This window comes from Mesoplodon bidens, assembly GCF_964165515.1.
Source record: "Mesoplodon bidens genome assembly, contig: HAP1_SCAFFOLD_238, whole genome shotgun sequence".
Taxonomy (NCBI): domain Eukaryota; kingdom Metazoa; phylum Chordata; class Mammalia; order Artiodactyla; family Ziphiidae; genus Mesoplodon; species Mesoplodon bidens.
Genome location: NW_027671924.1, coordinates 616,451 through 639,838, shown reverse-complemented (window position 1 = coordinate 639,838; position 23,388 = coordinate 616,451). Strand labels below are relative to the sequence as shown.

At 44.8% G+C, this 23,388-nt stretch overlaps 1 long non-coding RNA gene across 3 annotated transcripts; it reads right to left on the bottom strand.

Moving 5' to 3' along the window:
* Positions 1-6,747: 6,747 nt before the first annotated feature.
* Positions 6,748-21,905, bottom strand: LOC308610825. 3 transcript variants are annotated; one of them, XR_014014658.1, is made up of 3 exons: positions 21,776-21,905; positions 10,419-10,659; positions 6,748-6,822 (listed from the first exon to the last, which is right to left on the bottom strand). It is a non-coding gene; the product is annotated as an uncharacterized lncRNA (long non-coding RNA). The 3 variants fall into 3 exon arrangements; XR_014014659.1 differs by having other exon boundaries at positions 10,419-10,520; positions 21,776-21,904; XR_014014660.1 differs by lacking the exon at positions 21,776-21,905 and adding an exon at positions 15,596-15,679 and having other exon boundaries at positions 10,419-10,557.
* Positions 21,906-23,388: the final 1,483 nt, after the last annotated feature.

The following is a 23,388-nucleotide window of genomic DNA, read 5'->3' as shown; positions in this document are numbered from 1 at the left end:
CTCGAGAATGGACTTGAGGATATGGGGAAGGGGAAGGGGAAGCTGTGACAAAGCGAGAAAGTGCCATGGACATATATACACTACCAAACGTAAAATAGATAGCTAGTGGGAAGCAGCCACGTGGCACAGAGACATCAGCTCGGTGCTCTGTGACCACCTAGAGGGGTGGGATAGGGAGGGGGGGAGGGAGGGAGATGCAAGAGGGAAGAGATATGGGAACATGTGTGTATGTATGACTGATTCGCTTTGTTATAAATCAGAAACTAACACACCATTGTAAAGCAATTATATTCCAATAAAGATGTAAAAAAATATATAAATGGTTTAAAACAGCACGTAAATATCTATGTATTGCTAGGAAAGAGATAATTTAATGATGAGCTTTCTTTATTAGTCATATTTTATACTGTTAGAAGAATGAGACTGTCAACTGAATTCTGTTCCCCCAAAATTCATATATTCAAGCTCTAAGAAAGTGAATGGTATTTGGAGATGGGGCCTTTGGCAGGTAATTAGATTAAATGATGTCATGAGGATTAGGCTCTATTAGTGCCCCTATAAGAAGAAACCAGAGAATTTTTTCTGTCTCTCTCCAACATGTGAGGACACAGTGAAAAGACAGTTGTCTGCAAGCCAGCAAGAGAGCCCTCACCAGGCACTGAATTGGCCAGCACCGTGATCTTAGACTTCCAAGCCTCTAGAACTGTGAGTTGTTAAAGTCACTAAGCCTATAGTATTATGTTATGGCAGCTTGAGCTATAAGAGTACTAAATGGAAGAGACATGGAGGAACCCTAAACGCATATTGCTAAATGAAAGATGCCAAACTGAAATGGATACATGCTGTATGATTTCAGCTATAGGACATCCTGGAAAACGGAGGGCACTTAACCTATTCTGTATGACACTGTAATGGTCAATGCTTGTCATACATTCGTCAAAACCCATAGGATATACAACAGAGTAAACTGTAATGTAAACTATGGATATTAGTTAATAATAATGTATGAACATTGGCTCATCAATTGTAAAAAAATGCCCCACACTAATGCAAGACGTTAATAATAGGGGAAAGTGTGGTTTGGGGAATAGATGTGAGGGGGTGTATGGGAACTCAATACTCTGCTCAAAAATTCTCTTTAAACTTAAAACTACTGTAAATATAGTCTACCAATTTATTTAAACAAAATAAATCTAAGTTGCCTCATCATATTGTGAGGTTAGTAACCATCTTATAGTTTTTCTATATTCTATTTCTATTTCTAAAGACCTACTTCTTTAATGTTCATTTCTATCTTCTTTTATCCTTGTAAAAAATATATCAAATGTTTTGTATTGTTTCACCTCCCAGCCTATTATCTTTTTAGTTATATGTCTTTCACAAACATTCATTAGAAACTACATTAGATATCCTTGACTTATTACACTCTATGCCCATTACTATTTTCACCACCTCCCTCGTAATGCTTGAACCTTGGCTATGACCCATTGTCACCTCTGGACAAATCGTTTCTGCTCTATTTTCTGTCTTCTGTCCTTCTGGGCCACTTCTATCTACCATCATTACCCAAAGAACTGACTTTACAGATTCTATATGCCAGTGTGTAAGACTTGCAGTGTTTTAACAAGTATCCCAACTTCATGATGGTGATTTGGGGTCATTACTAAAGCACTCAGGATCATACATATTCTTTTAAGGTAGTTTTACAGGACAACGCACATTGGTATTTTTCTCCTATTAACAGAGTAGGAAATTGTGGGTTGATGTGCAGTTATTTTGATTAAGAAAGCAAGATATGAACACTGCTTCTTTGCTGGGGTACTTGGCACTGCTCTTTCTCGTGCTGGGACATATTTTGCGCCTTTACAGCCTTGCATCTAGGCGTACTGATCAGACTAATGTTTGGCTTTATTGGATACGTTGACCAGTCTGATTGATATTCTGGTACATACAGGGTACTTGGTCATGGTTGCTCACCTCTGAACCTCAGCTTCATCACCTGCAAAGTTCAACTAATAGCATATCCACTTTGTGGGGTTTTTAGGGATTTGGCAAGCGTCATAGTGCCTGGTACATGCTAGAGACTCAGGTGATGCAGTAATTATTCAAATGTGCATTTTCAGTGGATCCTTCCCACCTGGACAGGGTGACTTAACAGCCTTGGGAGAGTAAGAGCAGGACAAACAGCAAGGGCAGCATGGGCCAAGGGAAGGAGGTGAGAACTGACATGCAGGGAGCCCTCTTGCTGGTATCACCAGAGGGCCCATAGTGAGCCAGGATGTGGGGAGAGACTGGCCGCTCAGTAAGACCAGGCCAAGAAAGGCCGTGTGAGGGGGCTTAGCTTTTACCTTGTGGTAGAGGCCATCCAAAGGAGAAAGTGGAAGATGGGTAGGTATAGACTTCTCCCTTAGGAATTGTCCTCAGGGTCTGTTTATCTCCTGGCAGGGTGCGTTCAACGAGTTGGCCGCTCCAGCACATTCTAGAGAGGACTGGCCAGGTCTGACCTTCTGGAGATACAGCCCTGACCTCCTGGCCACCTCACTGAGGAGAGGGCTCATGGGGGAATCAGCTTCACTCTGCATCTGTCCACCAGTCCTGCACCCTGGACTCCAGGACCACTCACTTGCAAGAGGCACATCCAGCTGCCAGAGGAAGTGACATTTCCTGACTCATCTGGCTAAGAATGAGCAGAGTATCGCTGACCACTCCAGGGGAGTAGATGCCACAGAAGATCAGGATGCGGACAAGCCACAGAGGATCAGAAGGAACAAAGGTCAGTCCACGTGGGAGTTCACATGGGTGCCTCACAGTCCCCAACAGGCCCTCGAGTTTCCCTTCCAGCCCAACACACACTCCACCTGCCCACAGTCACCTGTGCCACCATCACAGAGCCCCACAGAGCTCCAAACATCCTCAAACACACAAACTCCCTACTTATGAGCAAATGCCTGACTGTGTGCCCAGAACCCTCCTGCTCCAATATACATGCACTACAAACCCCAATAAAACCACAGCCACAGTCTTGAATACAAAATCACACCCACAACGGCCCCTGATAATCAAACACCTAAATCCTCATACCCCACAAAAATCCACCCAACCCCATATAACCCCTCAATGCAAACACACAAACCCTTCAACAATAGCCAAATATATTCAAACCAAACTCACAGACTTCTTAATATAAGACACAACCCCCCAAATCCAAGTAGAACACATACAGTCCGCACACAGCTGTCAACATCCATGTATGTACAATGCCTCAGAAGCTGAGACAAACACAAAATACCATCAGAGAGACACAATGTTTCCAACCTTCTCCTAAATACTCCCCCCAGAACACATCATGACCTCACACCCCCAATACAAACATACACCCATCTCCCTCTTGAGATACTATAAACAGCCTCTGACACATCCCCTGATTATACACACACAGCTAGCAGCCCCAATTTACACTGACAACCCCAATCTCTGCAAATTCCTCCACATCAAAAATACACTCCCTGAACTCTTACCCTACAGGATGAGCATGTGTATAACCCCTGCACTCTGAATACACACGGATCCAACACACAAAGCATTAAAATGCATACCCCTACCTCTTCTCAAATGCCTGCACACATAGCCTCAAAACACCCAGAAGCAGCCCACCACCCAGCCACACCATGCTACACCAACCGTACACTCACAAAGGCACTCATGCCCCTCATCTCTCCCCAGATCACACATACACAGTCTCTACACAGCTTTACTATTACCCCAAACCATCCTATGCCCTAAACATACATCCAAGAGTTCCCCACACAGCCCTAACCGATGATAGAGGCAGCTGTACCAGGGGCATCACGGTACCCTGAACGGGCAAATGCCGCTGAGGTAAGTGCCTCCTATGTTGCTGCATTTCTTGCTGCTGTTGCAAGTCATCCCTTGACCCCACCCAGGCTGACTGGGACACCCTAAACAGGAAGTGGCAGCGTATGAGTCAGGAAGAGGAAACTCCATTCCAGGTGTTCCCTGTCACCATCCATTGCACCAAAACATCAGATGACCAGCATGAACAAGAAACAGAGACATGTAACTATACCATGGTTGAAAGGCAAATTTTTCTAGAAAACATTTGTCCAAGGGAAGGGGGAGAAGGGTGCTCCCCCTAATTGTAGAGCCACGCTGTTACGATTCAAAGAAACGTCAGATACAGTCCAACAGGCGTGGGACTGCATCCATGTTGTAGCTGGATACGAAAAAGATAAGTTTTCGGAAGCCCCAAATCTCGCTTGCCAGTAAAGGCACATGGGCCCCGCTGCCCCATTGGCCAGGAACCCAGCAGAGGACCCTTAAGGGATATAGGGACTTCTGGGACCCTTACTGAGCTCCACCAAGGGGTGGTGCCATCACACAGCTCCATCCTTCATGAGATGACTAACAGACCTCCCTGTATTGGCAGCTCTGGAGATCGGGGGTCCCTAATGATGTCAACTTGAGACCGCCCGAGCACAAGTTAGAAATTTTTGCTCAGGCGCTGCAGACTCTTCAGGAGACTGGAGTGATGGGTAGCCGTCACCTCTCCGAATCCTGTACCCTGACCTCTGCCAACGCCTCTGCCTTAGGGACCTGGCAGATCCCTGGAGCGTGGCCCTCCTCTGGGACACTTGCCCATATACTTCTCTAATTTTCCTTGGGACACACATAAACAAATTTTCTTATGGCTCTCATTGACAACGGGAGCTCAAATTACAGTGCCTCCTGGGAACCCCTCCAATTATAAGCAAGGGCCACACTTTAGATTACAAGGCATAGTAGTCAGGGGAGTAGAAAGCATTCAACTTCCATTGAATGTCACTACTGAAACAATCTTTATTAAAAATCTTTTAGTGGTGGTAGCCCCTTTGGCCCTACCCTTTCCCGTTACAGCTATGGATGCCTTGATGTACTGCAACGCCATTTGGAACAAACCCAAATTCCTGGCCTTCCTGGTGGAAGCTGAAACTGGGAGCCCATAAGACTGCCACCTAAGACAGTAAATATCCCCCAATAACATGTATGACAGGGGGGCTGTGGGATTGCAGCCCATAATTCAGAATTTATGAAAAGAAGAAGTCATTAAACACACCATTTCTCCTTTTCAATTTCCCCATTTGGCTGCTATTAAAACCTGCTATTAATGAGTGGTGACTTATAATCAACTACTGAAATAGAAGTGCTGCTCCCCACTATTAAGGCTCCCATTTCCAACATTGTCCAGTTCATTAAGGATATCCAAAGGGCTCCAGGGAATTACTTTGCTGTGACAATCTAGCTGTTATGTTCTATTCAGTACCAGTTATTAAGGAGTCCCAGCTGCAGTCTACTTTTACTTCAGAAGGCACCCAGTATGTTTTAACCTGTCTGCCTACTGGCTATCTTAACAGCCCAGCTATTGCCCACAGTCTTTGCTGGCAAGACCTGGGGTCCCCTTGCACCGTCTGGCACTATACTGAGGTTCTAAGCCACAGCCCCTCAGGAGACTGGTGCACAAGGCCCTAACATGGTTGGTGACCCATCTATAACATACAGGTGGGCTATTTATTGCCCCACATAAAATTCAAGGGCTGTCCACAACTATTAAATTTCTGGGCATTAACTGATCCTCTAAAAGCCAGGAAATTCCTTTTGCAGCTAAACCTCAGCTGTTAACTATTCAGCCCCCCAACACACTATAGCAAGCCCAACACATCTTACTTAGGTCTCTCCACACTTTGGAGGCAACGAATACCACACTTGTCCATCATTCTTAGACCCATTTATGCAGCCACGTACAAACCCTCCATAGTTTACTGGCCAAGAGCTAAACAATAAGCTTTATAGCAGGCACAAAGCTCAATTAGTCAAGCCCTCCCACTGGTTCCCCCTGGCTGCTCCTTCTGGGCTGAGAATGGACTATGTGTCCCGGACCCTTTGGACTAACACAGCTCCTCCTAGCTGCCTGTGGGCTTCTGCACCAGACGGCTGCTCTCTACACCACTACACCCCCTCAGAACCGATTTGGGAACTGGTTCCTTGGTTTTGGTCTTGGTTTTGTGTGCACTGATGCCAGAATTTGTTTGCGTCTTTTGCGTTTGGGTGTACAAAATGGGAAATACTCCATCAACCCTGAAAGAGAGCCCTTTGGGGCCTATAGTAGATAAATAGGTGTAACATAGCCCTGAGCCTATGACTAAGAAAGACATGTATACTATTGTAATAGGGTGTGGACCCAAAATATAGGATCACAAGGGCGGTAGCCCCTAAATGGCTCACTCAATTTTTATAGGATCTCGCAGTTAGAAGTGTTTTGCAAAACAGCAAGCTGCACCGGCAGTTGTTCCACCTGCCCACCCTCTCCCCATGCCGCCATCATATTCACCACCTCCTGTTTCCCCTACCCACGGGGATCAAATAGAAGTTTCTGTGTTAACCCCCAGAGGACAGGAGCCTGATTTAGTATCACCATCTAAGACTCCACAAGCCACCCAATTTGGACTGGGAGCCACATCCACAGCAGGGCAAGTTCCCTTGTGCGGACATCCTATAAGAGGCCAGGGGACTCCCTTGGCCTTGAGGCGTCCGATTCTAATTTCCCCACAGGAGCCCCAGGGAACTTTGACAGTGGGGAACGAGTTGATTGACTCTCCAATAGATACCACTCCCCAAACCCTCCCTGTTTATCTTAAGAGGCTTGTAAATATTAAACAAAGGGGAAACAAAGTCATCCTAGGAAAAACTTGCCTGTATCTTTGAGATGCAAATGTCCTTTCTGGTCTTCTCAGGAACTCTCATCTCTGCCATCTTTCTAAAATGCACCTTTTTGAAAGAGGGTAAAGTAATTTAGAAACTGACTTATCAAGGATAAATCAAAAACCTAAGTGTCTTTTCTGTAAAAATTCAGCCATCTAGACAAGTGAGTTGGATTTGTTCCATCTGCCAGAAACCTAATTTGAATCCAACCTCTTTTTCTAAACTGATGGGCTTCACATGGCTGTACCTGACTCAGTGCTGAAATTCTGAAATGACAACCATGACGTCTCTGTATGTTTGTGTCCTTGTATGTGTCTTTGTCTTTGGATAACATTGCTGAGGTTGATTTGTGGATGAGCTCTATTTAATTGGCTTAAAGAAAAGTAAGCACTTACACACCAAACTATTCTAAATACAAGAGAAACTGAGCTAAATGAGCTTCAGGTTCATGTGAACTGGGAAATAGTCAGTATTAATTAAGACCTGGTATTAACGTTCGTTTGTTGATCTAATTAATAGAGACATGCTGTTAGAGTCATCAACATTAAGTATAATACTTTTATTGTGCCTACGTTTAATATAAGCTAAATAAAATCTTGTTATATCTGTTGCAAATTTGTCAGCAAGGAAATAACTTGATGTGAAGAAACTTTTAAGGAAAGAAAAGGCAAATGAGGTAAGAGCTTTAGGTGAACTTTTTAAAATACTTATCTTTTAGGAAGGTCTATCTAAAATTAATCTCTCCAGATATTTGACCACTTGAAAGTCAGAATTGTGCTAAAGTAAGTGACAGAAGGTTTATGGAAAGTGGACCCTGAAAAAAAGAGTTCTGTACGTGGTCAGGACTAAGTTTAAAATAAGTTTAATTGAGTAAATACGTTTTAAAAGTAAGCTGGTGCACAACTTGAATTTCGCTTTTCTCTCTGTTAAGAAGACAAGGTTTCTTAAGATTTTGGACTGCCTTTGATACCAGATTTTAAGTTTTTCTACCTTTTAAGAGATCTGTTCTGTACTTGCCTTTGAAATCTTTTATTGTTACTTTGGCTAAGTGAATAACTATTGTTTCACAGTGACATGGGATCCTATCTGTTTTAAACCCTTTTCTTATTTTTTTGACAAAACTTCCCAAATCAAATTATAATGAAGTTCCTTTGACCTCTAGCTAACTTTGGGGTGCTTCAAAGGGCCCCTGAAACACCCCAAAGAGAGATATTAACTAATTAGGTTGAATGACACAGGAAGTGTTGTCAAATAAGCAATAAATCTTCTTAGGTTCTATTGTATGCCAAATGACACAGGTATTCTACAGATTATATGGAGTTCCTAAAATCTGGTATGTCCTGGTAAAATGTTACCAGTCAGAATTCTCTTTATTGTCTGAAAGTGTTGCATGTCACCGCAGTAACCACGTTACTTTCTCAATTGCACTGTAATCAGATTGAAACGTGCCTTCTTAAGTCTTTCACCATTGTACACAGTCATGGTTTCACTCTGATGCCTTTGCAAAAATGCTTCCTCTTCAAGAAGATTTATAGAAAGGACCTTTGCATAAATACAAGTTTCTGATTTACAAACCATAAAGGTGAGCTGGGTAAGAACTTGAAGAATTCTAATGGGAAACCTGATGGCTTCATAAAGCTGTTAACAAAAACGATTAGTTGCACATGCCTGGGTAAAAGGGTTATACTTATGGTTATAATTTTGGTTATAATTATGGTTATAATTTTTATGGTTTCTATCTGAAAAATGACTGTTTTAACTCTGTGTTTTCCAGGTGTAAGCAAAACGCTCCCCTTCAACTCATTATGATTTACAGTCATTTGTTAAATTATACCCTTATAAGCAGAATTGAAACATTTATCTTTTTCTCTCTACCTGGGTGATCCTGCCAGTAGCATATGCTTGTCCCAAAGATTAAGCCATGCACGTCTAAGTACGCACTGCTGGTACACTGAAACAGCGGATGGCTCACTAAATCAGTTATGGTACCTCTGGTCGCTCGCTATTGCAATTGGATTACAAGTAGTTATACTGATCATTGTTCTTTGTTTCCAGATTGTTTGCTCTTTGTGTCTCCCTGCTGTACTGTGTCTTTGTTAACATTACTAGCTGCATTACTTATATCCTGTCTACTTTATAAGACTGGCGTCTCTTACAGTACCCAGTATGGAACCAGGCCTCCAACAATACTTCAATGGCTAAACATCTTGAGAAAATAGACCACATTTATAACATGAAATAATTGTAATAGTGTGATTCTAGGTACAGGAGGAAGCAACAAGGGAAAATGTCTCCTGGATCATAATTAGATAGAGGATCCAGAAGATCTTTAATTAGCAATAGGGCCTAATCCAAAAACTAGCACCTGGAGTGGCATATCAAGAATTCTCCCCTGACCTGGGATGAGCCTCCCAGCGCCGTGGGACAAAATTTGATCCTGAAACGTCTCCCAAATATGGGTCAAAATCCTGACCAAGAGGAGAGGATCTGAGAAATGGAATATTTCCTGACACATCAGTCATTAGCGACTGCAGCCCCCCAACGTGAGCCGGTGAGCCCTGACGAAACTCAGGATATGAGAATATAGGACACAGGCCCCAGACAGCTGAGGTACATATCAAATGACTGATTTCAGTGAGCCCAGACCCTTGCATCTTCCCGTACATGGAAAAGTGCTGAATTCCTTAACTTGAGATGCTGCCTCCCAGGCTTGAAGCCCTCAAAATTCCCATCAAAGAGGTCGTAACTCTCAACTTTTAGGCTGAGAATATTTTTTTAAGGCTACAGGTGTAAAGGACACACTTTCCAGAGAGGAACAAAAAAACCAAAAACCCAGCGTTTGGAACACCGGCACCAATGGTGGACACTCCCGGAAAGATCCATCTGATGAAGCAATTAGAAGGGCCGTCACCCCCTTTTATCCACAAGACTGTGGAATGGACATTGACAGTAGGGAATTGTAACAGGGAAGAGCCAAATCGGACTCCACATGGGATCTGTTCCTTTTACTTTAACCTTTGCCTTCTGCTGCTTTTGTTCACTACAAGGATACTGTCTGTACCTGTACATAATGGCCTGCCTCGGGGAACCCTGTCCCTCTGTCTGAATGTTAAACTAAAGTGCCTTTGTTCAGGGAAACATATGGACTCCTTCCACCTGTGGATGGCTACAATTAAGAAGAAATTAACACATCTCCTCCCCGAGGCTGGCCATTCCAGGGGCTATTTGCACAACTTATGGCCTTCTTACTTTACCTCCTCATCTCCTCCCCATCTCTGTATTATAAAAGAAACTGGCACCCAAACCCCGATAAGATGGTTATTTTGAGAGTTTACTCTGCCATCTTCTCGGTCTGCTGGCTTTCTGAATAAGGTCATATTCCTTGCCTCAACACCTCATCTCCGATTTATGGCCTGTCGTGCGGCAAGCAGAGCAAGCTTGGACTTGGTAACATGTTTACTCAGGACACGGTGTCACAAAACGGGACACTGTTTTCTGTTTGTTTTGTTTTTGTTTTGGGCCGCGCCATGTGGCTTGTGGGATCTTAGTTCCTCGACCAGACATCCAACCCGCGCTCCCTGCAGTGGAAGCTCGGAGCCCTCACCAATGGACTCCCAGGGAATTCCCATGGGACACTGTTACCTGGCAGTCACGGCCCTCACCTTTGTGAGGCAGAGGTAGTAGTGTAGCAGGATTGAGAACGGTGTGACGTTTAAAGATTAGGTGGTGAAAGCAGGATTTCACAGGAAGTTAATCCAGTGATACTTGCAGAGAAATGTTGTCAATTCAGCGTTAAGAAGACTGTGGACAAGGTGTGGAGTTTGCAAATAAACTTCATTTCCTAGAGTCAAATCTGCCAAGGCTTCCACTAAATTTGCAGTTGTGGCTATAACCTTAAGACACCTGAGACAGGCAAAAGCAACTGAATCAAGTTGTATGCTATAACAGGCAATAGGCCTGTGTTTACTACCATGCTCACACAGTTCTGCGCGGCCTGATTATGCCTTTCATGCACAAATAAAGGAAAAGGTTTTGAATAACCTAAAGTTAATCTATTAAGTAGAGATCTCTTTTCGAACTTAAAAGGGCTAATATACTTTGCCTCCAGTGGAGATCTCACCTTAAAGTATCCGGATCGGGCTTCCCTGGTGGCGCAGTGGTTGACAGTTCACCTGCCGATGCAGGGGACACGGGTTCGTGCCCCGGTCCGGGAAGATCCCACATGCCGCAGAGCGGCTGGGCCCGTGAGCCATGGCCGCTGAGCTTGCGTGTCCGGAGCCTGTGCTCTGCAACGGGAGAGGCCACAACAGTGAGAGGCCCGCGTACCGCAAAAAAAAAAAAAAAAAGTTTCCGGATCAACCTGAACCTGATCATTTGGGTAACCCTAAGGCAGGCAGCTCTTGCAGTGCTTGTTTTAGCCTTATAAAAACCTGCTTATGTTTATCTTCCCAAGCAAAGGATTCAGGAACTAAATCTTTAATAAGTTCACAGAGTGGAAGAGGTAACAGAAAAATTTGGAACCTAGAGCTTGCAATAACCAGCTAAACCTAGAAATCCACAATGCTAGCACTTAGTTGTGAGTCTAGGAAGTTCCTGTATCAGCCTAATTCTCTCTGGAGATAGCTGAATTCCTTCAGTGCTTAGATTACGTCCTAGGTAATGAACAGCGTCTACGGATAATTGTAATTTTTCCTTTGTTCTTTCTCAGCTAACTGTTGCAGCAAATAAATGGAATCTTTTATGAATGCCTTATGGAACCTTTACAGTAGCTGAGTACAGCAGGAGGTTATCTCCATATGGTAAAAAGGCTGATTTCTCAGGGAACTAGAGGGTACTTAAATCTTGGTGAAGTACTTGGGAGGAAAAAAGAAGGAGTCCCAGTGAACCCTTGAGGCATAAAAGTGCAGGTATATTGTTGATTGTTCCAAGTAAAGGCATGTAGATATTGGCTGTTGGGTCTCCGGGATGCTGAAGAAAGGTGAACAAAGGTCTCCAACTGTAAACCATTTCAAGTCAGTTCAAGCTTGTGACACAAGGGTGGCTAGGTTTGGAACAACAGGAAAACAGGGAAGAACTATTTTTATTAACAGCTCCCAAGTCCTGGACAAATCGCCATCCTGACAGGTTTCCAACCAGGCAAGATTGGCATGCTGCAGGGACGAGTACACGAATGATTACCTCCTGGGCAATTAGGTCTTCTACAATAGCTATGGGACCTTGTATGACCGCAGGCTTTAATAGCTCTTGAGGAAACCTAGGGAGAGGTTTAGCTACATCTATCTGAATCTTTATAGGTTTGCATTTTTTTATTCTTCTCATGTTAACACTGTCAGAAGTAGCCCCCAAATTTGCAGGCATCCTGTCAGAAGTAGCCCCCAAATTTGCAGGCATCTCCATCCAATTAGGGAACTTTTGTTGAACTTCCGCTTTTAGGTCCAGGACAGATTGTAAGGAACATAACTGATCAGGTTCACGTTGATCAGGAAATTTTAAGGTGAGATCTCCACTGGAGGCAAAATGTACTGGCCCTTTGAAGTTAGAAAAGAGATCTCTACTGAATAGATTAACTGGGGCTATACTGCATAGCAGAAAGGAATCTTGGTTGAGATAAAAATTCTCTCTGAACTGTATTAGGTACTCCCACTATGGAAACATTCTCTTTACTCAGAGGCACCTGTTGTTCTTTGAGGGTGGGATTTAGAGTAGAAAGCACAGCTCTGGTTAGGGCTAGGGGTAGGGTGTTAAAGGGTTAGGTAATTATGTTTACAGTTAGGGTTAGAGTTTAATGTAGATTTCAAAGTAAAATATGAGAGTGGGGTTTCAAGTAGAAAGCATAGCTCCAGTATCAACTAAAATTTGGCCGTTTTTCATTATATTTTCCTCTGGGCTGTTTAAGGTCATTGCTGCTAATAGTTTACCCTAACCTCTGGAGTTCTGCCAACTAGGGGAGAGGGTCATGGGGGGCCCTCCCTTTGAGACAGATACGAGAGCATTTGTGAAGAGTTTGCATAGGACCTTTGAGGACACCTCTTTTTCCAGTGTCCTCAGTGATTACAAATGAAACATCAACTTTGGGTCATCAAATTGATCATGGACCCCTAGGAGGTTGTAATGGGGGAGGCCCAGGTGTCATTTTGTGTCCCTTGCCTTAGAGCTGTTGTAACTGTAAGGCTATGAGCTTGGTGGATTTCTGTTTGTGGTCTTGCTCCAAGGTCCTTTCAAAATGCTCAGCTATAGTCACAAGTTCAGTCAGGCCTATAGCCTCCCACCCTCTTTTCTGCCCTTTTATCAATCCACTCATCTCAGAAGATAATCCACTTACAAAGAGGGCAGTTAAAGCAGGCTGAGTGGCCTTTTTATTCCTTGGAACACCAACTGCTGTAAAAAGAGAGCTTCCAAACTGGTTCCAAAGTCTTCCACAGATTCACCCCTCTTTTGTTTGTACGAGTGAATAATACATCAATCATTATTAGGCCAATTAATAATAGACCAAGTGTGAGCAGGGAACATTTTAGGAATAGCTTATAAAAGATTAGTTGTTATTCTGCAAGCCTTTTTAGGTTGAGGATCTTGAATACCATCCTAGGGATTATGTCATTTTGCTTCCCACATCCATTCTGGGGCTTCCCCCAGTCCTACCAACATGTGTACAAGTGGATAAAGATCTAGCAGTTTGGGGACATACGCCCTGACAGTGACTCTAAGTTCTTTAAAAAATGTTGGGGGTTCCTCCAAGGTTTAGAGAATTCTTTGACTACAGCTCTCAGTTCAGTCTTTGACCAAGGGGTAAAGGACACCTGAGGGGGCTCACCTGCAACCTCAGGTAGTTTTACTTTAAATGGCAATTGTTAAATATTCTTTTTGGAATAGAGAAGTATTTCAGACAGGAAATGAGTAACACAAGAGTCCTCGGGTGACAACGGAAAGGGGGGGACAGTAGGAGGTGCGTCTGCAGTCACATCCGTCCTACGGTCTTTTGTCTCAGGTACCTTTTGTCTCTTTAATTTTTCATTAGCTTTTTGTTCTAAGTCTCTAAACGAAGCTCTTTTGGAATCTTGAAACCGTCTGTAAACTTTTACATACCAAGTAAAGCAGGCATCTCATTCTCCCTGTGCAATCTGTGAACCCTTGCTCTCTAGTGGTTTCCTTAAATGTACAATCTTGTCTAACTGGAACATGCCCCACAATGACCACTGTAATTCTAGATCAATATTAGTATAATTTTTCCATCTTTCTAAATATCTACAACCTCCAGGACCATAGTTCTTAAATATAAAATAAGCAGGTGTGCCAGAAGCTGGCATTCTCAACTCTTGGGCGATAAAGGATCTCATTTCCTTAGCTAGCCTTTGTCAACCCAAAAGAACACACAAAAAACCTGCGCCTTAATATATCAGCAGTAACAAAGAGATGTTACTATGTCCTGGACAAAAGAAGGCCTGGTATGCACCACCACCGATTCCCAGGGATCCTTGGACTGAGGAAAAAGATCCAAACGGCAAATCCCAAGGAAGGGGGACTGCAAACTGATTCCAAACAAAATGGAGAACTATAGCCACCACCAACAGCTCCAAGCATGGGAACTGGGGGCTGATGCCAAACAGATGGGCAAGTGCAGACTACACTGTCAGCAGTGCCCAGTGTGGAATCCAGGGAACAAAATTAGGGGCTATGGTTTACCACTCAAAAAATATAGTGGCAATAACCAAGAGATGTTACTGTGTCCTGGGAATTTCCATCTGAAAGGCTAGGGGTTTGGCCTCAAGGAGAATCCTCTACCAGCCAAACTGACCTGCCCTGTAAAGGAAAGCCAGTTAGATTGGGAGCACAAACGCAAAGAGAATGGAGCTCAAACCAAGAGGAGCTTACCAACAACCTTCAGGAATGGCAAGAAAGACAGTGAACTCAAAGGAGTTGTGGGCACCACACCTGTTCCTCCTTGTCCCAAATGTTATCAGAAATTTGCTTCAGATCCCATCACTGCCACCAATATATTTACCTTTTTCTTTTTAAAAAGATAAGCATTTAATCATAAAATCATCTTGTTAGCAGTAGCAATCATAAGAGTGGATTTTAGAAAAGTGCACATACATATTTTTATACAGAACATTTCTGGAGGGATACATATTAAACTGTTAGTGGCCACCTCTGCATGCCCCCAATGTATTAAAAAACAAAATTTAACTGAGTAAATTGGAAGATTTACTTTGAATTTTGAATAAATTGGCCTTATTAAACGATTCATGAATCAGGCAGCATCTCATCTGATAGAAAGGGAGATACTCCAACGGGTTACACAACATGGAAGGCTTTCTTTTTTTTTGGCCATGCCACGTGGCATGTGGAAATCTTAGTTCCCCGACCAGGGATCGAACCCATGCCCCGTGCATTGGAAGCGCAGAGTCTTGGCTGCTGGACCACCAGGGAAGTCCCAGAAGACTTGTATAGTAAGGAGGGTGGGACAAGGAAAGAAAGTCATCATCAAGGGAAAAAATGAAAGTTCACTGGAGGAAAGTAAAACTTCAGGTGACAACGGCGTCTCATTGGCTAAACTGCGGAATTTTCTATTAGCTATTTCTATTTTCTATTTCTTGTTGCTGGCCAGGAAGGAAGTCTTCCCTCCTCCAGCTGGGGTAGTAAAGTGGTTGCACTTCCTCTTTGGGGTCAGTAAATGACCTCTTCCTGTTGGGGTAATTGATGATGAGTGGCACGGCATGAGAGCTCCCTCTACGGGCCTTCCAGACTCCAATTCTAGTGCAGGTTTCCTTTTGTTAACATTCACAGCATGTTTTATTGGCAGGAGGAGTCACAATGAGGGAGAAAAGGCCACAAGACTCACCATAAAGAAGGCTCAGAAATGCTTGGGTGGGTCCAAGGCAGGCACAAGGTGGCTGTGGGGTCAGCTGGTGGCTACAACGATCACATGGTTCCCTCTGATGGATTTGCAGCTCGATGTGGAAGAGTGAATAAAAGGGTCAGTTCATGCTATCAGAGAAACATGAAACTGAGATAAGCTTCCCACTGCTAGAAGCATCTTGAGCCTTCAGAAAAGAACAGAGAACATGTCTAAAGGGTTTGGGAACATCAGAGCCACATCTCCTCAGAGTGGGACTCCCCAGGCTCTCCAGGTCTCAGTCCCCAACTCTCCCTCAGTGACAAAGCCTCCCTACCTCTGTCCTTGTCAGCTCAGTGATCCCTAGAGGTCCTGCCTATCCGTGAGGACTTAGGTTTCCATGAGACAGGTTGGTTGAGACCTAGTGATACAGTTGACCAGCCTGATATGCAACAGTTCCCACCACCCTGGGGCAGTTGGGCTCAGGGACACATGGCTCTGGACCCCATGTGGAGGGTGTCCTTGCACGTCCGCTGTGCCACAGAAGAGCCAGTAATGCCTGTAGCTGTCCAACTGATTCTCAGGGGGGTTTCCTGGGAGAGCCCTTGGTCATCTGACCTCCTATCCAGGAAGCCCCATGACTTTCTGATTGCTGCCTGTCATGCCAACAACACACCTGTGAAGGTTCTGCTCTGCATGGCCATCTGTCCGCCAGGCGCCCCCTTCTAGGGACCCAGATGCTAGGACCACACAAATGCTGAAGGAGTGTCCACCTGCCTAAGGTACAGACACCCCTGTATCCATCTGCATGATTTCTACTGGGAATCAACAACATTTGTGGGGATTCTCTGGCCCTAAAGAACAGACCAACCTGATAGGAGCAATGCAATGATTCACAATTACCAGGGTCAATGCACATATACAAGGGCCCATAGCCCCAGATGCCCCACTCACAATTCACATGAGGGTCCCATACGTACCCACCGATGCCCAAATATTCTTGCTTCACACATACACAATCCAAACACGCACATCAGTGGTACGCTGCTAAGTGCTTGATAAAAAGCTCTCCGAGAAAGGCGGGAAAGACTTCACTTATGGTATCTACATGGTATAAATATTCCCAGCAGGACCAATTTCAAGCTACCCACTTGACATCACTAAACACACAGCTGGGAAGAGATATGCACCATTGACTCTCCCAAGACAGTATGAACCAGTTCCAGCACATCCCATAACTTTTCCTGTGAATATGTGCACAGAATCCACTTACACCCCAAGGAGAACTCTCAACTCCCACCACAGATACATAACCAAAAGGACACCACATACACATTTGTGTTTGTACATAGATATATATATATATCTATATATCTCCTGAACACACACCCTCACCCTGAATAAATACACAAACAGACCACCTCTTACTACCTAAATTTTTACAGATGAAACCTTACTCACCCTGAATATTCACATTCCACTCTCACAACTATATATACACACACAACATGGGCCTGAAAACAAACATGTGCAACCAATATGCCATCCAGATGTACACACTGAGTACCTAAGCACACAGGGTCACCAAGTACACAACTGTCTCATGTGCAACCCAAAAAAAGACCCATATGCAACCCCACAGCCCTAAAATACATAGACTGCAGGACTCCTGCACACACACAGAACCCACACAGCCTACTGGTTTCCAAACACACAAACTAAACTCTCACGTCCCACAGAATACATACCCCAGAAGCCCCAGGAACTCAAACACACACACAGACACAAATAATCTATACTTATCAAATACAGCTGACCCTTGAACAGCTTGGGGGTTAGGGCGCCAACCCTCCATGCAGTGGCTCTGCATCCATGGATCCTGTAGTAGTCCTGTAGTAGTTACTGAAAAAGAAATCCACTATAAGTGGACCCGTGTGGCTCAAACCCATGTTGTTCAAGGGTCAACTGTCCATATAAGTCCACCTCACTAATACTGAGAACACACATACAAGCAACACCACTAAATTCTTCAGGCATTACATTTTGAAATAGACACATAGAGGACTCGAAGCCTCCTGCTACACTCACAAATCACAAATACACACATCCACAAACTACTCATGAGTATACACCCCAAATGCTCAGACACACTCAAAACAGAAAAACACTGACAACCTCTGCAGTCTTACTAATATACATACACAATTCTCACACACCTATGGACACACACATGCAAATATTCCTAACCCCTGAACATATGGATCCCCTCCCAAACACTATACATTATGCTACCTCTCCAGAATACAAGCTCCCCACCACTACTCCAACATACAAACTGTATATGTGTGTGTGTGTATATATATATGTTTCTACCCTCACCCTGAATATATAGACAGACCACCTCTTACTCCTACCAAACACATGGATAAACACCCTAGCGTTCTCCAAAGAAATACACTTTGAATACTCCTAACAACTCCATACCTTATGAACAAACTCTGATAATGCATGCACCTGATGATGGACACGCACACGGATTAGAATACACAAGTAAGATACATGGAAATATCTCCAGCAAACCATTTATGAAACAACTTCCATATATCAAATTATCCCTAGCTATCAGGAGCCAGCTCACACATATGCAAGTACTAACAAATACCCGTATCACATATTTCTAATACATACAAATGCAATTGTCCACCTTCCCTGTAGAAACATAGAACCCCACCTCTCTATCAGATACACATATACTCACTTCCCAAAATACATAAGCCTAAGAGGCTCCTACTGAAAATTACAAATGCACAGCCTCAGCAAATATTCCTCCAAGTGGCCATGCCCCTTGAATACACACACAAACTCATTTAACACACAACTCTCCACAAGTCCCAAATAGAACCACGATTACCCAGTACACTACAAATAGACAATAATGTCACCCTATACGCCCTTTGTTCCAAATACACATACAGTACCACTCTACTGGCGTATACATAACCCCATATTCCCAACCTCTCACACAGAATGAACTCTGCCATCTTGCAGAATACAGGATCATACAAACACAACATACCTACACATTCAACATCCACCAGCCCCATAAAATAGTCACAGACTTGCCCTCTACACATCCAAATATACATACACAGCTCCTGAAAATGCACACCCACAAACACCCCATAACCATACAACATGCCCTGAATACACAAATGATCAGCCTACATTCCCCAAATATACAAAATTAACAGACTGGACACCCAAAGTAATATACACCACTACTTTTCCTGACATGGCCCTTACGCATATGCAGATAATCCTTCCAAATCCACCATTACACACACACAAATCCCCAAATTCAGGGGTGAAAAAAACACATGTAAACATATTCCCCAAACACCAAATTACAAACACCTAACCACCAACTCCTTGAGTATGCCTGCGTCACATCTCAACACCCTCCAAATACAACGCTCACTCTTACACACTCTCACAAAAACACAGGCATGACCTCCCTTCAAACACAAATATCCACGGACAAAACCAACCCACACATTTGACTACCTATCAGATTCCCACCAACCAATTAAGTATGTACAGACCCCATCTATGCTTGCAAATCAATCATGATTTGACACCAGACTACAAATACATGTTTATTACCACATTCAGCAAAGTTGCTCGCATCACTGACAAAAGAATGCAGTTTGAACCTAAGTGTTGACTGATGTTTTTATGATAAGAAGGAAGACACTAGTGAAACGATGAGTGTGTTCCTTCCATCTTCACTCATTTTCCAATCACCTGAGCTACACCTTCGGAACCAGATGAGGGTTTTCAACTCGCAAGAACTTCCCTCTAGCTTTTGTACTCTTCACAACGCGCAGACTAGAACGGCACCTGTTTAATAGCTCGCACACACTATTTAGCCCCCACTGTAGGCCCCGCAATCACTGAACCCTTCATGCAGCCGGCTCCCCAGTGGTGCCGATAATCCTGGGGTAAACATCTCAAGGGAATCGAGCTCTATGGGGGCGTGAATCCACATTGTGGGGAGTCTCCTTACATGGACAAGGGCACAAATAACCCACAGGGTGAACAACAGTGCAGAGCGGTGACACCTGAGGGGTGAAAAGTCCCCGTACCCCTTACCTCACGATTCCTAGAATTGACTCTACAGGCCGCCATGACAGGCCCCTCCCCCGCCGGACAGCCATTGGGGCCCCACCCTCCGCGCTCCCGCATGCGCTCCTGTCTTCCGGAGCAAACTGCCCCAGCAGACGCCGGGAGCTGTTGGAGGACGGCGGTCCGCCGTGCCCGAGAGACCCGCCCCAGTGGGCGTGCACAGGCGTGCGCGGGCGTGCAGGCGCGGGGTGCGCGGGCCTAGGAGGTCTCTGCAGGAGAGGACAGAAATGGAGGGTCGGGCAAGCTGCGGAACTTCTCTGGCGACGCTCCTCGCTGGGAACCTTCGTGACGGTCTCTTCTTAAAACCAGCTCTTGGGAAATGTGCACTCGTGAGTTTTATATTGCACTCGTGAAACCCATGCACTTAGCTACAAAGAGTTCTGGAGAGCTCCGCTGTAAGCACAGTAGCCTCAAATTGGGGCAAGTACTTTCATGCCCTTTGGACTGCCGTTCCTTGGTTCTTGTTAATGCCTTTCAAAAAACAGTAGGTCCTTTTTCCTAGCACACCTGAAGTTTCCGTTAAAGAACAATGCTAGCAAAGAATTTCAGACCTGGGCAACACTCTTAAGATACTGTCTCCTGACTCCGTTCCTAGAGTTTTTCCAACGCATTTACTCTACTAGAATATTTTTTCTCCGTGTTCACAGGTGTTTCCTTTGTACGGTTTTGGGGTTTTTTTAAAAATAATTTTGAGAAAGAGTTGACAATCTGGGCCAATTTCAACAGGTAGTATGGGAACAATTTTATTTTCCCTCCCTCCTTTTTTATAATATCTTGCAGAATTTCAGTTGACAATAAAACAACAACAACAAAAATAGTAGCGGCATCAACTTACTGACCTGACTTTGTAATACTTCCCAAAGAAACTTCAATCATCAGATCCGCTTTCTGGTCAAATGCAAGATTAGAGCATTTCTCACTCAACAGGATGCCTCTGAAGACCCCTCACATGTAACAGCACTAAGCGCCTCCAAGTGCAGACTTGAAAACTCCACAAGACACAAACATGGTATCTCTTCGTTTCTTTAATGTTTCGTGATTGAGTGGAAGATGAACTGTCTTCTGAGGCTTGTGATGCATGTCCAGAGATGTTTTTTCTCAGTAGTCAATGCCCGCCCCCACCTTCTGTGCAGGAATAGTCAGAGATCATGATCCAAAGGACTTTTAGATACTCCCTTCTGTGACTGGTCTTCCCAAGTTACATTTGGGCTAATTTGATTATCTCTGTCTGTGGGGTGTAGGATTTTGAAGTATTACAAAAGTGATTGCAGTATTGGGACTGGCTAATTTTTGCACAGTGCAATTTTTGTATCAGTGGCCTTGAGAAGAGTCCTTCAAATACTGTATCAGAATTATGAGTGGGAATCTTGTAAATAATTGGTTGAATGACTGAACAAAGGGAGGAAGCAACAAGGAAGCCTGCCTTTCTCGAGTGCCTGGGTACAATATTTTGCCTCACCATTCCTCTAGTATGAAGTTATTGGTTGCAAATCATTTACGTTTTCCTTCATTATAAAAGCTCCAGGGCTTCCCTGGGGGCGCAGTGGTTGAGAGTCCGCCTGCCGATGCAGGGGACACGGGTTCGTGCCCCGGTCTGGGAAGATCCCCCATGCCGCGGAGCAGCTGGGACCGTGAGCCATGGCCGCTGAGCCTGCGCGCCCGGAGCCTGTGCTCCGCAACGGGAGAGGCCACAACACTGAGAGGCCCGCGTACCGCAAAAAAAAAAAAAAAAAAACCTAGGTTGATGGATAAAGACGTGAAAGGAAGGGACTGTCATGCTCAACCTCGGTGCCGTGAATCAAAACAACAGTTTATAAACTGCCTAAAGAGGCACACGCCAATTGTGTTGCCACTGTGGGAGGTGGAAGGAACTTCCGGTTCTTGCCTACCTGCCAGAGCCCTCATGGAATGTCCCCCCAGCGCACGCCACCCCACCCCGACCCACGTGCCCTCTGCCCCTCCCCCACCGCAGAACGGTTCAGCCCGCATTTTCCTCTTTACTTTCAAACGTGTCCCTCGTTGACTTGGATCCCGAGCGTTTGCTGAAGCAGGTCGCTCTCTGGCTCCTGGTCTTGACTTTTCTCATTGAGGCTACCAGGCAGCAGTAGTCCGTGCCCAAGCCTGCAGGATGGCTTCAATAGGAGGTAAGCCTATAGGCTGGGGGTGTGTTCTCAGAGACGCTGCCATCCTCACATCCTTCAGGTTCACACGTTACACTTAACTGTGGGCACCTAGTTGGACTGAAGTAGAGGGAGAAGAGAGCACTGGACGCACAAGGACATTTCACCTGGGGAGACTGGGGAGCCTGAAGAAACCTGAGACTGCCCTGGGGAGGAGGGGTCGTTGGAGGTGGATCCAGAGGAATTGCCCTGGCTATGGAGAAAGGATGGCAGCAGACAGTCTGATTCTTTCTAGAAGGGAGACAAGCCACTTTGAAACGTGTGTGTAAGGATGTGTGTGATGTCCTGGTGGTGACACAGGGAGGGTCATGAGGAAAGCCTAGAGCTGTATTGTGTTCCTGAGGCACCTGAAGCTTGCCTCACCATATCTTTCAAAGGGATTTGAACAGGAGCATACTGTATCTCAGGGGGCTGTGGGGAGAGATGGTCTTGGTGAGAAAACTATTCAATGGGGCTGTGTGTGGCCACACCTGCAGTGAAGTGTCCTCTCCGAGAGCTAGGCAGGGGGTTACTCTAACTGCCGCAGCCCACACCTCGTCCACTCCTCCCAGCCCAGAGCTCACTTGTCAGTTCAGGTAACTGTTGCCTTGGATTCAACAGGGGATGGGCAACCATTACGAGTAACTTCAGCCAAGAGAGGGCTCAGGTTCCTGAGTTGCTCTGAATTGTTCTTCCTTTTGTGGAATGGCAGTACTTCAGACCTACTTCATCTTGTCCAGTATCTCATGGTGGACCCTCAGGCTGCCTTGAGAGGAAGAGTTTGTTCCTATTTCAGGTCACTCCTTCATGGACAGGGAACAGATGTGGAGTGGGGTTGTTTCGGGTGGAATGTCTATGAAGCCTGCTTCCTCTTTTAAAGGGGGAAGGAGTGTAGCCCAGGATCAGGAAGATGATCTTCTGTGTTACTATTAAACATCCTATGACATCTGTTCTGGTGAGTTAGGTGCACCGTGGTGTGTACCTTGTTCTCCTGAACAGGGATGTGTTTCAGACAACTTGATCGCCATGGCATCTGGCTTATGCCTGCATCTCAGATTGTCTCTCCGTTATTGGGAGCTGGAAGGGGAAGGACCACAGGCAGTCTATACTCCCACGACCAATGTAACATGACAATTCCCTGGCCCTTGTTTAATCCTCTGCAGCCATCACTGGCTGTGAAATGACCGAATCTAAGGGACACGTGCCTACTTCTCAGACCACCCCAAGCCCCTAGGAACAGAACTCCTGACTGATGACAGTAACTCTGGGCACTGGGGAAGGGGTGGCAGGACCTGGCCCATGTTACGTATCTGCTGTGGGTTGTTCGGAGATGCAGGTGCTTTCTGGGCCAGTGTCATGGGTTTGTATCAGGATTCCATTAGAGATATTTTCCAGCATTTTGTTTTGTTTTGTGAGGCTAGGAAAGAAAGAGGGGATTTATACTGAGCATCAGGA